The sequence below is a fragment of the Martes martes genome, assembly GCF_963455335.1.
Source record: "Martes martes genome assembly, chromosome: X".
NCBI lineage: Eukaryota > Metazoa > Chordata > Mammalia > Carnivora > Mustelidae > Martes > Martes martes.
Window position 1 is genome coordinate 40238671 of NC_137897.1, and position 18989 is coordinate 40257659.

The window sequence follows — 18989 nt, forward strand, 5'->3', positions numbered from 1 at the left end:
GCACTTTGTGGAATTGCTGAGTTCCCTAAGTCTATATCCGTGTTATATTTTTCTTTTCCTATTCTTTTCAACTTCATTATTTTCCATAATTTTATCTTCTATATCACCTATCCTCTTGTCTTCTTCTTCCATCCTCATTGTGATTACATACAGTCGGTTTTGTATCTCAGTTATAGTATTTTTTATTTTGGCCTGACTAGTTTTTAGGTTTTTTATCTCTGCGGCAAGGGTTTCTCTGGTGTCTTCTATGCTTTTTTCAAACCCAGCTAGTATTATTATGACTGTTCTTCTAAATTCTTGTTCAAACATGTTGCATATATCTGTTTTGAATAAATCCCTGGCTGTGATTTCTTCTTGATCTTTCTTTTGGGGAGAATTCCTCCATCTTGTCATTATGTCTAGGTTTCTGCCTTTTGCATGTTATGAAAGCTTGTTATGTTTCTGAGAGTAATGCTATATTAAGAAGGCATCATACACTGTCCAGGGCCTGGTGCTTCAGAAAGTGTTTCTGGTATATGCTGTGTGCACTCTGCTGCTGTGTTTTGGCTGTTCTTCCCCACAGGTCAGTCCTCTGCAGAGTTCTTCCTTTCTTGCAGTGGGGAGTGTTTGGACCTTTAACTAGGTGTGCTTTGATTTTTTGTTAAAATAAGCCTCTTTGTCTCCTACTTAGTGTACTGCCTTGCTCAAACTCAAGGAAGGTTCACTGATGATTATAGTAGCAGGAGGACTACTAAACTCCTTGGAAGCGAAGTGATTACCATCTTAAGATTTTATTTTTAAGTAATCTCTACAACCAACATGGGTCTCAAACTCACAACCCCAAGATCAAGAGTTGCATGCTCCACCAACTGAGCCAGCCAGACCCTCCTATTGATTACAGCTTTTTAACTGCAATAACTTCTATTTCACAGAGAAAACTAAGAGCTGTAAATAACTGAATTGTCTGCCCCGCATCAGCATTTTATAGCTGACTAGCAGGTCTTATGAATATACATCTCACGGTTTTTCATAGCCATTAATAGCCTTTGTAGTACAACTTCTCACACTGGCAAAACTGAACATGTTCATTAACAGAATCAATATAGGTAGCCTCCCTGTACCTTATAAAAATAAGATGCAAAAGGTATGTAAACTTAAAATTATGTTTAATGCTTCAGTTTTCTGTCTTACCTTCATTTTTTTTAAAGAATTTATTTATTTATTTATTTGACAGAGAGAGAGAGAGATCACAAGTAGGCAGAGAGGCAGGCAGAGAGAGAGAGAGAGAGAGAAGGAAACATGCTCCCTGCTGAGCAGAGAGCCCGATCCAGGACTCGATCCCAGGACCCTGAGATCATGACCTGAGCCGAAGGCAGAGGCTTTAACCCACTGAGCTACCCAGACGCCCTCTGTCTTACCTTTAAATGACATAGGCATCTAATGGATATCCATTCACGTAATTTAACATAAGTCCAAGGTTATTAGTTACCTAAACATACTGGAAACTATCTTCAGACTAATACACTATAAAACATAATTACTTTTGAAGTAAAGTTTGTCAGAATGATGGTTCAATTTGGTTAAGTATGGGTTTACATTTTTCATAACCTTAACCCAACAGTGTTGAACTGGTCTCATTTGTCAAAGATTTATTTCAGTTGCTTGCACTTGAATTCTTAAAATATTTGAGTCAGTTTCTGTAAGAATACTTTGTTCTGAGCACATTGAAAGTATTAGAAGTTCCAAGTTATCTAATTTGGGAGGGGTTTAGGACTATTCATTTTTCCCTAGAGGTAGGAAAATATTACTTACTCACAGACATGTAAACACACATACGGATACAAATAGAGGGCTTGTAGGTCCCTGGTTCATGTAAAAGAGCTGTTTTTTCCCCAGGGGGCTTTCTGAGGTAGTGGAGGTAGACGGAACCCTGTGCTGGGTACTAAGAGAACCTGGTAAGACAGGAGGTTTAGATGGAAGGAAGTTGCGTTACACATTATCCAGTTTCACCATGGGTATGGTTTGTATATTCTGAGGGAGTGCAATAGGAGAAGAAGAGATGTTGGTAGTGGAAGCTGGTAGAATGTCCTGGCTTGGGGATGATTATTTCCCCTCACACACTGAGTCAGTTGTGGGCACCAGTGGGAGGGTCCCTTTGAGGAAAGCCACTGGGAAGAGGGATTTGGAGACTCTTGTTCCCTTTTGTATTTTTTTTAAAGATTTTATTTATTTATTTGACACAGAGAGAGAGAGATCACAAGTAGGCAGAAAGGCAGGTGGGTGGGGGGAAGCAGGCTCCCCACCAAGCAGACAGCCTGATGCAGGGCTCGATCCCAGGACCCTGAGACCATGACCTGAGCTGAAGGCAGACGCTTAACCCACTGAGCCACCCAGGCGCCCCTCCCTTTTGTATTTTAAGGGCAAGAAATCCCAAGTCTCATGCCCCTTTCCTTTTCTTTAATGATGGTATCTGCAAGTGTCCCTATCTGGGGAGGTTTTGTGGGGAACAGATTGCCCTGACTTGTATCCTAACTATTTAAGTTTAAAAGTCATGGGTGCACATTGTGTTGACTTGTGGAGTCCTTAAGGTGTTGATCTAGTGTATTTCAGAGAGAAGAGTGGTTTACCAGTTTACATTATGTTTTTGGATAATGTCTGTAATTTCTCGTTGTGAATCACGAAGAGTTAGTGACCAAGGTGGCTGCGGGTTGATTGTTGAAAGCAAGACTGGAGTAATCTTCTCAAATATTTTCTAATCTGTGTCTCTAGTGAGAGATCAGTTCATCTCTTTGTTGTCTGCAGTCTTGTATCTTTGACTAATGCATTTTTGAGGGAAGAGAGTGGGAATGGAGTCTCTCCCCAACATGGTGATTCAATTTCTGTATACACAATGCTGTGCTCACCACCAGTGTAGCCACCATCTGTCACCAGGTGACACTATTATAATTCCATTAACTGTATTCCCTATGCTGTGCCTTTTATTCCCCTGAGTGATTCATTCCATAACTGGACACCTGTATCTGCCCCTCCCCTTCACCCATTTTGCCCATCCTCTCACTCCCCTCCCCTCTGGCAATCATCAGTTCGTTCTCTTTTATTTATAGGTCCAATTCTGCCTTTTGTTTGCTTATTTTTTTTTTTTTTAGATTCCACATATGAGTGAAAGCATCTAGTATTTGTCTTTCTGTGTTGGACTTCTTTCGCTTAGCATAATACCCTCTGGGTCTCCCCATGTTGTTGCAAATGGCATAATCTCATCCCTTTTTATAGATGCATAATATTCCAGTGTGTGTGTGTGTGTGTGTGTGTGTGTACACACACGTACACACACACACACACACGTACATATATATATATATATATATATATATATATATATATATATACACACACTTATCTATTTGTTTATCAACGGACATTTAGGTTGCTTTTGTATTTTGGGTATTATAAATAATGCTGCAATAAACATAGAGGTGCATATATCTTTTCAAATTAGTGTTTTTGTTTTTTGGGGGTAAATACCCAGGAGTGGAATTACTGGATCTTTATGGTATTTCTGCTTTTAATTTTTTGAGAAGCCTCCATACAGTTTTCCACAGTGGCTGCACCAGCTTGGATTCCCACCAACAGTGCATGAGGGTTTGTTTTTCTCCATATCCTGGCCAACAGCTGTTATTTCTGGTCTTTTGATTCTAAACGTTCTGGCAGGTATAAGGTGATACCTCAGTGTGATTTTGATTTGCATTTCTCCAATGATTAGTGATGCTGAGTATCTTTACATGTGTCTGTTGGCCATCTGTATGTCTCCTATTCAGGTTCCGTGCCCATTTTTTAATTGGGCTGTTTGTTTTTCTGGTGTTGGGTTGTATATGATTTTTATGTATTCTGAATGTTAACCCCTTATTGGATATATCATTTGCAAATATCTTCTCCCATATAGTAGGTTATCTTTTTGTTTTGTTGATGGTTTCCTTTGCTGCAAAACCTTTTATTTTGGTGTAGTCCCAGGAGTTTTTGTTTTTGTCTCCCCTGCCTGAAGAGACAAGACCTATCTAGAAAAATGTTGCTACAGCTGATGTTAGAGAAATTACTGACTATGTTCTCTCCTCGGATTTTTATGCTTTTAGGTCTTACATTTAGGTCTTTCATCCATTTTGAGTTTATTTTTGTGAATGATGTTAGAAAGTAATCCAGTTTCATTTTTCTCCATGTAGCTGTCCATTTTTCTCAGCACCGTTTTTTGAAGAGACAGTCTTTTGTCCACTGTATATTCTTGCTTCCTTTGCTAGAAATTAATTGAACATATAATTGTGGGTTTATTTCTGGGCTCTCTATTCTGTTCCATTGATCTGTGTGTCTGTTTTTGTGCTAGTGCTATACTGTTTTGATTCCTACAACTTTGTAGTAAATCTTGAAATGTAGGATTCTGATAACCCCCAGTGTTGTTGTTCTTTCTCAAGATTGCTTTGGCCATTTGGGGTCTTTTGTGATTCTGTATGAATTTTAGGATTATTTGTTCTAGTTTTGTGAAAAATGCTGTTGTTATTTTGATAAGGATTGCATTGAATCTGTAGAGTGCTTTGTTCTCTCTTGTGGTTTTAACTTGCGTATTAGCCTTGGAGGTATTCTGATTTTTTGACGGTCCATCTTTGGGGCCCACTAGCAGTTTCATTAGTTGATATAATCAGGGAACCCAGGAGACTATCCCTCACAGGCCAGTCTGAATTGATGACTAAATTCTTCTCTGTTCTTACAGAGGTCTGGGAAGTCTTTAACAATAGCATGTAGATCTGAACAAGAGCAGGCCTTGTTCAGCTAGGCACTCAGGTTGTTGATCTTCCAGCACAGTTGGAGAAGGTAGCAATCTAGGTTAGGGTGGATATTTGGGAGCTGGAGAGTTTAATGGAGCCACAGAGGGTAGAAGGGGGCGAGTAGGGGCTGAAGTGGAGATAAAAGGAATCTACAGAATAAGGAGGAATAGTGACTAGGGGAAAGAACTGGGGTGGTAGCCATGAGGGTTCTGGTGAGGCAAAGGTTGTGAGGGTTAGTTGGGGGTAAAGGAGGAGCAGGAGGGGTATATTGGTAGTGAGAGATAGTCCCTATGGGACTGTCTAGTTTGGGGTAGATTGGAGGTAATTTCTCATTCTTCAGCCTCTTTGTGCCAAACAATATAAGCTTACCATTGGTGAAGGAAGACCTTAGAGCCCCAAGATTTGAGAGTGCTTCAGAAATGAACACGTTAAAGATCTCAAATGCCCCAGTGGGGACATTGGAGTTCTCAGTTGTCCTTAGTTACAAATTAGCCTATTTTTGGAGGTAGTGAATTGTTGCCATAGCGATGAGGCATATAATTTACAGGAGTTTTATGAAGGGGTAGAGAACCGGATTGAGAGTTTCCAACGAGTACCAAGGTTAAACAAAATCCAGCAACAAGATAAAGCCGAAAGAAGAATGAAAATCACATCCTTAGTGTACAACCACGGGTGGTGCCCAGGGCACAGGGATCAGGAGCTGAGCTCATCATAGGACCCATGGATCACCGGTCAGGGAAGGAACACAGTGTGCTCGCCATGGCCTCACTACCTGGCTGGGGAAGATGGGGTTCCAGAGATAGGTTTCCAGTCCTGTTCAAGTCATGGCACCAAACTGTCCAAGGCAAAAACTGAACGAGCAAGGAAATTGATTTTATTCAGGCTATTGCAATTGAGAGAGTACTTAAGATCTGAACATTGGGGTGTCTGGGCACAGTGGTTTTGTCTTACTTTCACAGGGAGGGGTGCACAAGTTATAGTGGGGAGGTTTATGGGTAGCATTGTTTTCAAGCAGGGAAAGTCAAATCAGTCAGCTGAAAAAGAAATGTTTATCGTGCCTGCCTAGTTTAAGAGGAACAGATTTCTCATCTTAGTTAATCATTTATGAGACAAAGAACAGGGAGTTGGAGGGTCTGTGCTGGCCTTGTCCACAGGTTCAGGCAAAAGGGGAAAGGTCTGCATTTGGCCTTGTCGTGGGTAAACAAGGGAGTCATTTGAGAATCTTCTGGGAGTCATGAGAAAGAGTGGACAGCCAGCCTTATCTAAGTTCTCTGGGAAGAATGAATTTTTTTGTGGCAAGTCACTTCTCAAGGAAGAACACAAACAGGTAGGGGTATTTCTTTTCTTTCTTTCCTTTTTTTAAAAAAGATCTTAAAAATTTATTTATTTGTGAGAGAGAGAGCACAAGCAGGGGCTGTGGCAGACAGAAGGAGAGGGAGAATCAGGCTCCCCCGCTGAGCAGGGAGCCTAACATGGGGCTCAATCCCAGGACCCTGGAATCCTGACCTGAGCGGAAGACAGACGCTTAACTTAAGGACAACCACCCAGGCGTCCCCAGGTGGGGGTAATTCTTAACTGTCGCTATTTTCAGGGCTCAGGTGCAGTAGTTCAGCATTGTCAAGGGTTCTCGGTGCTGTTTGGAAACTTGAGACTCGTCCAGTGTGTGCAGGTCACTAGCCACGTGGCATGATTCTGCCTCACAGAATGACTGAGTGATGGCTAAGGGAAGTGGTTCCAGAAGACATTTAGAGGTGTTGACAGCTGTTTTGCTTGTAGGCTGCAGGAGCCGGGGCCCCTCCCTGCTGTTTCTGCGAGTGCTCAGCAAGGTTAAGGAGAAGGTGATAACATCCTGGTTGCATGTATTGGCAGACCTTGATAGTTAAATTTCAAGGCCCTTGCAGCATTTTGGGGGAAGAGTACTGAGGCACTTTCCTTTGTGAGGAAGTCTCTGAAAGACAAAGATTATCCCTGAAAGACAAAGATTATCTGAAAGACAAAGATTATCCCTCCTTTTTCTGGACCTCTAAAGGTCTTTATGTGTTTCCTCTTCAGGTTCTGTGTTGTTGCTCACCCGTTACTGACAAAAAATCATTCGGGCCTATTCTGGTTACTATAAATTCAACTCTCCCGATCAGCTGTCTGCTATTAATTCCCAGACATTTCATCTGACTGGGTCAGGTACAGGAGGAACAAGGGCATTTTTATAAATTTATAGAGGTCTGTTACATTCTGTACTTTGGCCCATGTAAGTCACTGCAGGGGGACACAGTGCATACTGTGCTAAAAAACAAGTGGTAATTATCCTCATGATCTAGGACGCTGTCAATCCAACTGGAGAATTCAAGTGACTGAACCAGAATTCAGTTTCAATCTCTTAGGCTCCCTGCCTTCTGGCTGGGCTGCCACCCAGAGGGTTACCAGTCTGGGGTTGCCGTTAGGTGAAAAAAGAACATTACACCCAGGAACGTTTAAGACAGGATCCCAAATTGTCAAAATAGGTCCATATAACCCCTAATACCTTTTGTTTGGATCAGTACCCAGGGAATGGCTGAAAGATTATTCTGGGGACAGCCATATTCATTGACCAAACTAGGGTATATAGACCAGGAAGTGGTGGGGGAAAGAGAGTCTGAAATTCTTTTGAGGCCATTTTTTGAGGAGACCATTCCAGTGCCCAACAGTACCAGATGCTGGTGTGGAAGTCTGTGAACTATCTTGACTATCGGCCCATTGTTACGTGGCCTTTGCAATAAAAGGTGAACTATTTTCAGGCTGCAAATAGTGCAGAAAGCTAAAAACTTGACACATGTCTAATTCTAAGAGCCACAGCTGTGTGGCTGGAGCCAGATAAGCAGATCGAAATGTTAACACTTTAACCTGGAAAAAAAATGGTGCAACGATGCTGCAACACCAGTGAGACCTCTGAGGGGAGGGGCATGAGGTGCGATAGAGTCGGTTTGTCATGAGCAGGCGGGTGGTACTTCATGGCATATGCCCTTCCTCATCACAGCTGGTCATCTTCTGGAAGAAGTAACACGTTTGGTGCACAATGGTAGCTTCGGCTTCAGAAAGGTAGAGCCCTGTAACTGTGCCCAGTCTATACTGATGGAGGTGTTGCCATGGCCAGTGTGCTGATGGGTGCACAAAGCAGTGGCAGTAACCTGGGCAGAGAAGGCTCAACCAGCAGCTTGAGTCCAGTCAGTGTCATCAGAGAATGGACCCTTCTCATAGGCATCTGCTTGAGTGACCCAGATGGTTACAGTTAATAGCTGCGGTTTATTTCCATAGTCCATGCTACCAAAGAGGGCTGTCCCATCTCTCAGTCTGTAGTCTTTCAAGTGGGAGAATGAACAGCTGAACATTGGCAATATGCCAAGGATCAATAACTGTCAAAAGGAATATTCACCAGTGTTACTGAGAATTGCCTTGAGTTCGGCCTGCTGAGTAGAGCGCCCGCATCCATTCCTGGTTCTGCTGAGATAGACCAGTGACAGGGCCCAGTGGAAGCCATTAGAGTCCAGCTTGGCCAAACCATCAGTGGAATAGGTCCAGGCATTTGGGGGGAAACCTTTGTGAATCAAGGGCCCCATTGGGTCCAGCAGCACTGCTCTGCTTGGCAAAGCGGGAAATAAATTTCCTCCAAAGGGAGAGCTGTCCCATTTTCCTCTAAAGCTAAGATGCTGTTGGAGCCAGGCCCACCGTGCTCTTGAATATACTCTTTCCTTTAGACAAGTGAGAATTTGGGGGTGGGTTGGGCAGGGGGGTCCTTCCCATCTTGTGAGTCATCAAGTCTGAATTGACCTACCCCAAAGTGCGAGTGTCAGGTTAGAGAGCTTTATGGCCTCCATGGGTTGGGTGTTCAGGTTTTTTTTTTGTTTGTTTGTTTTTGTTTTTTATTTATTTTTTAAAAGATTTTTATTTATTTATTTGACAGAGATCACAAGTAGGCAGAGAAGCAGGCAGAGAGAGAGGAGGAAGTAGGCTCCCTAATGAGCAGAGAGCCCGATGTAGGGCTCGATCCCAGGATCCCAGGATCATGACCCGAGATGAAGGCAGAGGCTTTAACCCACTGAGCCACCCAGGCGCCCCGGGTGTTCAGTTTTGACAAGGGTCTAGTAACAAGCGTGTTACTACCCTTTCATAAGGCGCGTGGCTAGCAGCTGTAGCAGAAAGATGACAAGGCCAAAACCCCAGGGGGCTTTTCCAAGTAGAGGTTACCTCCCTTTACTAGTGACCCCAATAGGTGAACTCATCAGTTACAGCAACTGTTAGCTCAGTAGGCTCATTGAGCTTTTAAGACCCTGAAGGCAGAGAACAGAGAATATGCCACAGCTTTGCTAGACAGCATCCTACACTGCCTGTTGGTCTGGGCCCCATTCAAAAACCACTGGTTTGGCGTTTAGCCAATATAAAGGATCAAGCAGAATGTCAAGGTAAGGCACTTACCATCTCCCATACCCAAAGGGTCCAGTACAGTGCTGGGCTTCCCTTTTGGGGGGTTGGGTTCAAAGAAGTGGAAGTTTTTCCTTGATTGCAAGAAGGGTAGAATATTATGAATCCACCCAGAGGTCCCAGACACTTTCCTTGGTGAGCAGGCCCCTGAATTTTGACAGGGTTTACCAGCCACCTTTGATGGCAAAGGCATGATGATACCATCAGCAGAGCCATTGAGACTAAGGCTTCTAACTGGCCAACCAAGGGAACTTCATCTGTATAGTGAAAAGTTTGGACAGCAGAGGGTAGACACAGTCTTGCTAAACTAACCCACTCACTGGTGTGAAATACCAAGGTATTCCTGCTAAGCCCGTGAGTACACTGCAAAAGTACTCAAGAGGCCTTGCCATGTGAACACAGAGTGGTCTTGGTCCTTGCTGTCAAGAACTGTGAAGGGTCTGAGATTTGCCCCCTACCTGTAAGCTAACAAGTTGGCTTGCCACAGTTTCGAGTATGGGCATAACTCAGGAAACTCATGAGTCAATGATGAAAGACTTTTTTTTTTATTGTGTTACATTAGTCACCATATAGTCCATCATTAGTTTTTGATGTAATGTTCCATGATTCATTGCTTGCGTATAGCACCCAGTGCTCCATGTGATCTGTGCCCTTCTTAATACCCACCAGCGGGCTCACCCATCCCCCACCTCCCCTCCCCTCTAAAACTCTCAGTTTGTTTCCCGGAGTCCATAGTCTCTCGTGAATCATCTCCCCCTCTGATTTATCTCCCTTCATTTTTCCCTTCCTTCTCCTAATGTCCTCCATGGTATTCCTTATGTTCCACAAGTTAGTGAAACCATATGATACTTGACTTTCTCTGGTTGACTTATTTTACTCAGATCATGATCTCCTCTAGTTTCATCTATTTTGTTGCAAAAGTTGGGTATTCGTCCTTTCTGATGGCTGAATAATGTTCCATGGTGTATGTGGACCACATCATCTTTATCCATTCATCTGTTGAAGGGCATCTTGGCTCTTTCCACACTTTGGCTGTTGTGGACATTGCTGCTTATGAACATTGGGGTGCATATGCCCCTTCTTTTCACTACATCTGTATCTTTGGGGTAAATACCCAGTAGTGAGTGCAATTGCTGGGTCATAGGGTAGCTCTATTTTTAATTTTTTGAGGAACCTCCACACTGTTTTCCAAAGTGGCTGCACCAGTTTGCATTCCCACCAACAGTGTAAGAGGGTTTCCCTTTCTCCACAACTTTTCCAACACTTGTTTCTTGCCTCGTTGATTTTTGCCATTCTAACTGGTGTAAGGTGGTAAGTCAATGTGTGTTTCTTTTTTTTAAGCAACAACTATTTTTTTAAAAGATTTTATTTATATATTTGACAGAGAGAGAGAGATAGCAAGAGAGGGAACACAAGCAGGGGCAGAGGGAGAGGGAGAAGCACGCTTCCCCAGAGCAGGAGGCCTGATGGGGGCTCAATCCCAGGACCCTGGGATCATGACCTGAGCCAAAGGCAGATGCTTAACTGACTGAGCCACCCAGGCGCTCCAGTGAAAGACTGTTACAGAAGACACAGTGGCCAGAATCAGCTTGGTTGCACGTTAGGGGGGAAAAAAAGTAAAATCTGGCAGCCCAGGAAATCTCTACAAATGGAGAATAGAAAGAAAACCATTTTACTGAATGAGCATTAAATCAGATTGAAATGCACATCGCAAGCAATTAACTAAAGAGATTGCAGAGACAGAAAGAAATCTCAGCCCTTTTGTGTTGCCAAGCAGAGAGAGTCCCTTAAGTGCATGTTCTCAAGGTAAATGATAACTTGTCCTCATGAAAGAGGACTTGAAAGCACGTTTCACTCTAATTCTTTCATCCTAAATTCACCTGGCAGTTGGAGCGGCCATCTGTGCTCGTTAATTGTCTCTATTCAAAGGCAAAATCAAGCTTCTGTTTCTGTGAGAAGCAGGTAGTTAGAGCTTCGAGCCAGGTGCCCAGGCCGAGCTCTCAGCATGGTGGGGAGATAAGGACGCTATTTTCCTTGCTGTGTACATTTCAGGGAGAAAGCTCCCAGGCCCTTAAGAAAAACATTCCTGTTTTGTCGGCTGTGATGCCGACAAAAGGCTTATTTAGCCTTTTTAAAGATTTATATACATAGCCAAGGGGCAGAGGAAGGATTTCCAAATACCAGTTGTCTCAAAGAAATGCTCTAAGAAAAGAGAGGGAAGAAAAGGTCTTTCTCCCTTTTGACAACAGGGAAAATTCAATTTTCTAAACCCTGCAATTTCCCCTTCTTTTATAATAATGCCACAATTTTGGGGCTCCTGGGTGGCTCAGTCGGTTAAGCAGCTGCCTTCTGCTCAGGTCAAGATCTCAGGGTCCTGGGATCGAGCCCCACGTCAGGCTCTCTGCTTAGTGGGGAGTCTATTTCTCCCTCTCACTCTGCCCCTGCCCATGGCTCATGCTCTCTTTCTCTATCTCAAATAAATAAATAAATAAATAAAATCTTTGAACAATAATACCACAATTTTCTAATTATATCCATTGAAGTTTCTACCTTTCTCTGGGCAATTTACAGTCACCTAAATATCCAACAAGTCCACACAATAACAAAGCAGAGCAATTATGAAAATTTCCATAGCACAAGTGGAAAACTCAGTGTAGTATTTGCCTTAGGGAATAAACCTTTCAGTATGTTTTACTAGTAGTTAAAGCATATTCTTAATTAGCTGTGTGCAAAAATTGCCCATTCTCACAGATTACTTTTACAAACTGTTGTATTGTCTGTTACTTGCTTTTTCAAATGATTAGTATTGTTTTGTAATTCCTCAGGAAGTCTTACCCAATCCACGTCTAAAGAGTAGCTCTCTAGAAGTCTGATAATCTGGGGCGCCTGGGTGGCTCAGTGGGTTGGAGCCGCTGCCTTCGGCTCGGGTCATGATCCCAGCGTCCTGGGATCGAGCCCCGCATGGGGCTCTCTGCTCGGCAGGGAGCCTGCTTCCTCCCTTCTCTCTCTGCCTACTTGTGATCTGTCTGTCAAATAGATAAATAAAATCTTTAAAAAAAAAAAAAAAAAGAAGTCTGATAATCTAATTTTTAATCAAAGAGTTTTTTCTTGTAAGGTTGATAAATTTCTCCTGAGTTCCTATAATTCAATAAGTAACATCATATTTGCATAATTTACTCCTGCATTAGTTGTTCTGTCTGCCCAAGTAAGATTTCCCAGATGCAAAGCACAAAGACACCCATGGACATTATGTAGTATATTATGACAAGACACGTTTTGAAGGGTGTAGACTGAATTTCCAGTGATTCATGTATTGGACCCTAATTGTTTTAAGTCTTGAGGAAAAAACCCAGCTGTTGGGTCCATGGTCAAAGGAGCGAGACTGATACAAAGCAAAGGTCAAGCAAAGCTTTATTTCGCACCAAGCATCGAGAATCAAACTGACCGGCCAGGACCGTCTCTTGCAAAGACGCGACCTCTCTCTGCCTTACAGACTAGCTTTTAAGGGCAAAGGCCACGTGGTTGGGCCTGGCCACACACAGGTGACCAATGAGATTGTAACACACAGAGAAAGCTGCACAGTTATGCTAGGTCACACATAAGTGACCAATTGAATTACAATTTACCCTAGTAGATATTTGAACTAGCCTATCACCTTGGTCAGAATTGGCGCCCAAAGGGCGGGGCCCATACTCCTTGGTAGCTAGGGAGACAGTATGCACCCCCCACGGATTGGATACCTCCACCTGGCCTGACCCACCCTTGTATTTGGGCTTTGTTACCTGTGGCTGGTTTCCGGGACTTGTTTTTAAGTAAGTTCCCTGAGTGGGGGGGCAGGGTCAGGATGGAGCTGCTCTGGCTAAATAGACCCTTATGCCAGCCTCTGGGCTATTTTTTCACATTGGTCCAAATCAATAATTGTATTATTATAACACAAACCTCCATCAATAACAGGCATCCCCTTTTGTTTATCGATCCATACTGGGAATGGAGAGAATTTGCATCCTAAAAGTAACCCAGTGATGTTAGACCTATCTTCCGCAGTCTCTATAAATGCCAGATTTTCTTCTTCTTGTTTTCAAGTTATTTCAACTCCAGTTCGTTGAGGTACAGTGTAATATGAGTTATTAGTTTCAGGTGTAGAATATGGTGACTCGCCACTTCCATACATGACCCAGTATCATGTATTCTGGTCACAAGTGTATTCCTTGATCCCCATCACCTATTTCACCCATTCCCCCCCACGTCCCCTCTGGTAACCATCAGTTTGTTCTCTCTAGTTAAGAGTCTGTTTCTTGGTTTGCCCCCTCTCTTTTCCCCTTTGCTTATTTGTTTTTGTTCCTGAAATTCCACATATGAGCAAAATCATATGATATCATCTTTCTCTGACTGACTTATTTCGCTTATATAAATGCCAGATTTGTCTGTTAATTAGATGCTTTTTTATACCATTCTTCTCTATCCCTTCTGATGTAGTCATAGCCTGATATCTGTTTGTTCCCTTCAATATGAACAGTCCTGTAACTCTGAACTGTGATGCTGTCACGGAGCTATTTGATAGCTAATTGCTTCTTGGCTGTGCAGATGGGTAGCTCTGAGACCTTTATGGTGATCTTTTGTTCTGTCATTAAATTATTCCAAACAGTCCAATTCCAAAATGTTCTCCATTTCCATCCTACTCGAACGCCCATGGCTTTTAACCATCTTGCATGATATGATTCAATGCGGTTTGCAGTTGTATTGTGTGTTTTTGTAATTCTCTCAAAGCTCTAAGTTTATTATTCAAAGTCTCATTATCATAAGGGATCACTGTACCTGTGCCTGTTCTTGTTCCTCCCAGGACTGTATTCTAATAAGTCTTCTTTGCCCTTGTCTGGCTTCAAACAGGCCTCTTAAACAGATTCCATAATGGGAGGGCTCAAGGATTACATGTCTGGTTGTGAAAACTGATATTGGCCTCAGATATATTAAGAGAAACCATCCACCTATAATTCTGTTGGGGGGTATTAAAATAGGCTCAGGGTGTTGCCATGTTCCAAATATAGAAGGAAGACCTCTATATTATATATATGCAGTATATAAAAGTATGAATCTTGAGGGGTCTGTTGAAAGGATTTCCACCAGTTTGAATATAACTTACTATCACTCTCTTTACAGCTATTAGTAGTTTTATTGAACCAAACCCCTACCATAGTAAAGGTAAGAGAATAATTTGCTAGTGGGGTTACTCCTACAGTTCTCTTGACTGTAGTGTAGTTTTTTCTTTGTTTTATTCTATAATTTCTTTGTTTTATAATGATCTTTTTGATCAAAGCAGTTAACAGAACATTGTGGATCAAATTAGGGCTTGAGTATCTTGATGCCTATTAGTTACTTTACTTTGGTATTATAAAAAAATTACTGGGGCACCTGGGTGGCTCAGTGGCTTAAAGCCTCTGCCTTCACCTCAGGTCATGATCCCAGGGTCCTGGGATCGAGCCCCACATCGGGTTCACTGCTCCGCAGAGAGCCTGCTTTCTCCTCTCTGCGTGCTTGTGATCTCTGTTTGTTAAATAAATAAAATCTTTAAAAAAATTACTAATGAAGATGGTTCCACCTTTAGTCTGCCAATAATTGGGTTGTTGGAGTTACAAGTCTGTGTCGTGTCTATTCTGGGAATATAATATGGAATCGATTGGAAATATGTAATTGTGGAGACAGTTATTGGAAGTACAGAAAAAGCAGTGTAACAAATAACATGTTTGTTTTCTAGTGAAATGTGATTCTTTTTTTTTTAAAGATTTTATTTATTTATTTGTCAGAGAGAGAGAGAGAGTGAGCACTGGCAGATGGAGGCAGAGGGAGAAGCAGGCTCCCTGCCAAGCAAGGAGCCCGATGTGGGACTCGATCCCAGGACGCTGAGGATCATGACCTGAGCCGAAGGCAGCTGCTTAACCAACTGAGCCACCCAGGCGTCCCTGAAATGTGATTCTTAAGTAATTGAAATAACCCTACTGTTACTAGGACAGCAAGGCAGTATATGGGAATAGTAGTAAGTTCACTAGAATGCCTTATAGGGGAGGAAAAAATAATTTTTGTCCCATCCTTTCTAAGTTCTTGGCTGAGCCCTTTACTAAAATAATTAACAAGAGAAAAACAAAAAGAAGTTTATTAATATGTATATCTCGGGGCACTGGGTGGCTCAGTTGTTGGGCATCTGCCTTTGGCTCAGTCATGAGCCTGGGGTCCTGGAATGGAGCCCCGCAACTGGACTCCCTGTTCCACGGGAAGCCTGCCTCTCCCTCTACCACTCCCCCTGCTTGTGTTCTCTCTCTCTCACTCTCTCTCTCTCTCTGTCAAATGAATAAATAAGATCTTTAAAAAAACAAACAAACATGTATATATCTTGTATTCATGGGAGATACCCAAGGGAGAATGAGGAACACAAAGTGGTTGCTTAGAACTCTGGCTTATAGAGCATCTGCAACAGAGAACAATACATTAATGGAGAAATGACAGGACAAAAACAAAACAAAAACAAAACAGTTTTAGGCTTCCAATGACACCAGACTGTGGGAAGGTAAATATATGGGAGGAAACTAATGTAGATAAAGGCTAGTTAGTAAACTGTTAACGGAGATGCCATCTCCAGATTGATAGGATCTAAAGTTGTTTTCATTGATTTAATTTTTTTTCAGGTGTCTCCACTTTTTTTTTGTTATTTAAATTTTAGTTAACATACAGTACAATATTGGTTATTGGAGAAGAATTCAGTGATTCATCACTTGCATACAACACCCAGTGCTCATCACAGCAAGTGCCCTCTTTAATCCCCATCACTCATCTAGCTCATCCCCCACCCACCTCCCTCCATCAGCCCTCACTGTGTTCTCTATCACTGGAAGTCTCCTGTGGTTTGTTTCTCCCCCTTTCCTCTTGCTTTCTCCTTTCCTATATGTTCATCTGTTTTCTTTATTAAATTCTATATATGAGTAAAAGCATGTGGTATTTGTCTTTGACTTATTTTGCTTAGCATAATAAACTCTGGCTCCATCCACATAGTTGCAAATGGCAAGATGCATTCTTTTTGAATGAATATGTTCATTTTTTAATGTGTGTATATACATATACCACATCATCTTTATCCACTCATCAGCTGATGGACATTTGGGCTCTCTCCATAGTTTGGCTGTTGATGATGCTGCTATAAACTTTGGGGTGAATGTGCCCTCTTTGAATTGGTATTTTTTTATCCTTTGGGTAAATCCCTAGTAATGCAATTATTGGGTCATAGGATAGATCTATTTAAAAACTTCTCAGGAATCTCTATATTGTTTTCCAGAGTAGCTGCACCAGTTTGCATTCCCACCAACAGTGTAAGAGGGTTTCCCTTTCTCCACATCCTTGCCAACACCTGCTGTTTCTTGTATTATTAATTTTAGCCATTCTGATAGGTGTGAGGTGGTATCTCATTGTAGCTTTGATTTGTATTTCCCTGATGATGAGTGATGTTAAGCATCTTTTCATGTGTCTGTTAGCCATCTGGATATCTTTGGGAAAGTGTCTATTCATGTCTTCTGCCCATTTCATAATTGGATTATTTGTTTTTTGGGTGTTGAGTTTGATAAGTTCTTTATAGAGTTTGGATACTAACCCTTTGTTAGACGTGTCGTTTGCAAATATATTCTCATGTTCCATAGGCTGCCTTTTAGTTTTGTCTCTCATTTCCTTTGCTGTGCAAAAGCTTTTCTCTTAATGAAGTCCCAATAGTTCATTTTTGCTTTTGTTTCCCTTGCCATCAGTGATGTGTCTAGTAAGAGGGTGCTATGTCTGATATCAAAGAAGTTCTTCTATGTTCTTCTCTAGGATTTTGATGGTTTCTTGTCTCACATTTAGGTCTTTCATTCCTTTTGAATTTATTTTGTGTATGGTATAAGAAAAGGGTCCAGTTTCATTCTTTTGCATGTTGCTGTCCGGTTTTCCCAACACCATTTGTTGAAGAGACTGCCTTTTTTCCATTGGACATTCTTTCCTCCTTTGTCCAAGGTTAGTTGACCATATAGTTGTGGGTCCATTTCTGGACACATTGATCTGTGTGTCTGTTTTTGTGCCAGTACCATACTATCTTGATGACTACAGCTTTGTAATATAGCTTGAAATCCAGAATCATGTTTTGGACTGTTGTGTTTTCATTTTCATTTGCTTCCATATTTTTTTTAATTTATTTATTTGTTAGAGAGAGAACGAGCGAGCACAGGCAGAGAGTGGTAGGCAGAGGCAGACGGAGAAGCAGGCTCCCCACCGAGCAAGGAGCCCGATGTGGGACTCGATCCCAGGACGCTGGGATCATGACCTGAGCCAAAGGCAGCCACTTAACCAACTGAGCCACCCAGGTGTCCCGCTTCCATATTTTTTTAAAGAATTTTTTTTAAGGTTTTGGGGCGCCTGGGTGGCTCAGTGGGTTAGGCCACTGCCTTCGGCTCAGGTCATGATCTCAGGGTCCTGGGATCGAGTCCCGCATCGGGCTCTCTGCTCGGCGAGGAGCCTGCTTCCCTCTCACTCTCTCTGCCTGCCTCTCTGCCTACTTGTGATCTCTCTCTGTTGGAAGAATAAATAAAATCTTTAAAAAAAAAAAGAAGAAGAATTTTTTTTAAGGTTTTATTTATTCATTTAACAGAGAGGGAGAGTACAAGCAGGGAGAGCAGCAGGCAGAGTGGGAGGGAGAAGCAGGCTCTCTGCTGAGTCAGGAGCCAGATGTGGGACTCGATTCCAGGACCCTGGGATCACAACCTGAACCGAAGGCAGCTGCTTAACAAACTGAGCCACCCAGGCGTCCCTACTAAATTTCTTCTTTTATTTCCTGTTTAACCCTTCATTCTTTTGTAGGATGTTCTTTAACCTCCATATATTTGTGTTCTTTCCACATTTTTTCTCGTGTTTGACTTCAAGTTTCATAGCGTTGTGGTCTGAAAACATGCATGGTATGATCTCAGTCTCTTTGTACTTGTTGAGAGCTGGTTTGTGACCCAGGATGTGATTTATTGTGGAAAATGTTCCATGTGTGCTTGAAAAAAAAAGTGTCTTCTGCTGCTTTAGGATGAAATGTTTTGAATATATCTGTTAAGTCCATCTGGTCCAGTATGTATTTCAAAGCCCTTGTTTCCTTGTTGATCTTCTGCTTAGATGATCTGTCCACTGTTGTAAGTGGGGTGTTAAAGTTCCCTACTATTTTTGTGTTATTAGCAATGAGGTTCTTTATGTTTGTTATTAATTGATTTATGTATTTGGGTGCTCCCAATTTGGGGGCATAAATATTTACAACTGTTAGATCTTCTTGATGGATAGACCCCTTAATTATGATACAGTGACCTTCTTCATCTCTGTTACAGTCTTTGTTTTAAAATCTAGTTTGTCTCGGGGCACCTGGGTGGCTCAGTGGGTTAAGCCTCTGCCTTCAGCTCCGGTCGTGATCTCAGGGTCCTGGGATTGAGCCCTGCATCGGGCTCCCTACTCCGCGGGAAGCCTGCATCTCCCTCTCCCACTTCCCCTTCTTGTGTTCCCTCTCTCACGGTCTCTCTCTCTCTCTCTCTCTCTCTCTCTCTCTGTGTGTGTGTGTGTCAAATAAATAAATATAATCTTGAAAAAAAAGATTAAATAAATAAATAAATAAATAAAATCTAGTTTGTCTGATAGAAGTATGGCTACCGGGCTTTCTTTTGATGTCCATTAGCGTGATAGATGGCTCTCCATCTTCTGGTTGATAGAAGT

At 42.2% G+C, this 18989-nt stretch overlaps 1 protein-coding gene across 1 annotated transcript in view; it reads left to right on the forward strand.

Moving 5' to 3' along the window:
- The window catches only part of ZNF81 (zinc finger protein 81), a 106547-nt gene that overhangs the window by 40923 nt on the left and 46635 nt on the right, over positions 1 to 18989 (forward strand). The gene's annotated exons all lie outside the window — the stretch shown is intronic.